The following is a 2226-nucleotide window of genomic DNA, read 5'->3' as shown; positions in this document are numbered from 1 at the left end:
TCCCCAAAGTTCTAAGAATCAATATCATACAGATTATCTGTCTAGCCATGTAAAATAAAATTAAAAGCTATTAATTTAAAAGCATTATTACAAATCTCATAGGATCCTAAACAATATGCAACTCAATATTTGTTGGAATAAAAATAGAATCATATAAAAAGTAAGAAGAGCTTAGAATAGAATCAAAATTTAAAAACTGCATTCATTTGTGGGACATAGATAAGGCACAATGAGGAATTTCTGAGTTCAAACCATATTTATTAGGAAAAATCAAGGTCTTCTAAATAGTAAAACTGAGATAATGAATGAAAAAAAAGTCAAATGTCTGATAATGCTTACAAGATATAATCTTTGGTCAAGATTAAGAAAAAGTAAACAAACTAAATAAAATAATATTTCTCCAAACAGCTCAGTGTGAACAAATTGGAAAGTCTAGATAAAACACATTTTTGGAAAACTGAAAATGCTAAGTTTGAAACAAGGAGAAAGAGAAGACTTGATCAGGGTAGTGGCTGTTGTAGGCCCCTGACAATAAGCTCCAACCTCAGAATGTGTGCAAACCATGTCAACTTACATAGTCAACATCATCTTCATCCTTCACAGGGAAACACGCAAAGAAACAGATGAAGTGACCTAAGTGCTTACTACAATCTTGTTTTCAAAACTGGACAATTGTATGATGAGGTCTTACAATTTTAGACCTGTTTTATTCTTGACTATAGATTCAAAAGTTTTAAACAAGAGCTTAAATTTAAGAGGTTGTTGGAAAATGTTTCAGTGTGATTATAATTTTTGCTTGAATGTTAGTATATTTTTTAAGATGAGGAAATTTATCCATGAAATTTTTCAAATCAATGGCCTGAGAGATATAACAAAAAATTAAAAGAAGAAATAGAAAAAAATATATATACATACTTATAGACATATATACAAATATGTATACATACAGAAGGAGAGCAAGAGTAAGACTGACATAGTGAGAGAGCAAAAGAGAGAGAGAGAGAGAGAGAGAGAGAGAGAGAGAATTGATCTTACATTTCCAGTCTCCAGAACTATGAGAAATAAATTGTTTTAACTACTCAGTAGTTAAATACTGACTTCTATCCATTAAAAATATTATTGTTAATATTTTGTTAAATACTGATTTCTATCCATTAAAAATGTTATTGTTATTATTATCTTATTTTTTGAGTTGGAGTCTCACTCAGTCGCCCAGACTGGAGTGCAGTGGCAAGCTCCCGGCCACCGCAACCTCGACCTGCTGGGCTCTGGAGATCCTTCCACCTCAGCCTTCCAAGTAGTTGGAACTACAGGTTCGCGCTACCACGCCCAGCTAATTTTTTGTTTTATTGCAGAGGTGAGGTCTCGCCAAGTTGCCCAGGCAGGTCTCGAACCTGCGGGCTCAGGCAATTCACTCACTTCAGCCTTCCAAAGCACGGGATTACAGGCTGAGCCACCGAGCCCAGCTAAAAATATTATTTGCAGTTAAAAAACTCTGGAAGATAAAACTCAAAGTATAGTTTCATCCGCAAATTCTGTCAAACAGTTCAAGAAAAAAAAAATTCTATAAAGTTCTTCTGAAAGGTATGAGGGACTGACACTTCCAAACTTACTTCATGAAGACAGCCTTACCAAGATGCCAAAAATACACAGACAGTAGAAGAAAAATAAATAAGCAAAAACACTACAGTTTAATATCACTTATGAAAATACATACAAAAATTCCTCAATAAAATAAATAAAATACTACCAAATCAAATCACGCAATCTATACAAAATGAGTAACATATAATGACTAAGTGTGTTTTATACCAGGTGTACAAATCTACTTCAATATATGAAAACAAATCAATATAATCTACTATTATAATAGATTAAAAAGAAAACAAAAAAAATATATGATAGATGTAGAAAAATTATTTGACAAAAGTTGACATTTATTCATGATAAGAATCATCCAGTAAGCCGGGCTCGGTGGCTCAGCCTGTAATCCTGCGCCTTTGTGAAGCTGAGGTGAGTGGATTGCCTGAGCCCGCGGGTTCGAGACCCACCTGGGCAGTGAGACCTCATCTCTACAATAAATAAGAAATCAGCTGGGCGTGGTAGTACATGCCTGTAAATCCTGCTACTAGGAAGGCTGAGGCGGAAGGATCGCTGGAGCCCAGCAGGTCGAGGCTGCGGTGGCAGGGAGAAGCCACTGCACTCCAGTCTGGGTGACAGAGTGAG

The sequence above is a fragment of the Carlito syrichta genome, unplaced genomic scaffold (assembly GCF_000164805.1).
Source record: "Carlito syrichta isolate Samal-C Ts95f unplaced genomic scaffold, Tarsius_syrichta-2.0.1 Scaffold301693, whole genome shotgun sequence".
In the NCBI taxonomy this organism is placed as follows: domain Eukaryota; kingdom Metazoa; phylum Chordata; class Mammalia; order Primates; family Tarsiidae; genus Carlito; species Carlito syrichta.
This window is presented reverse-complemented; position numbering follows the sequence as displayed.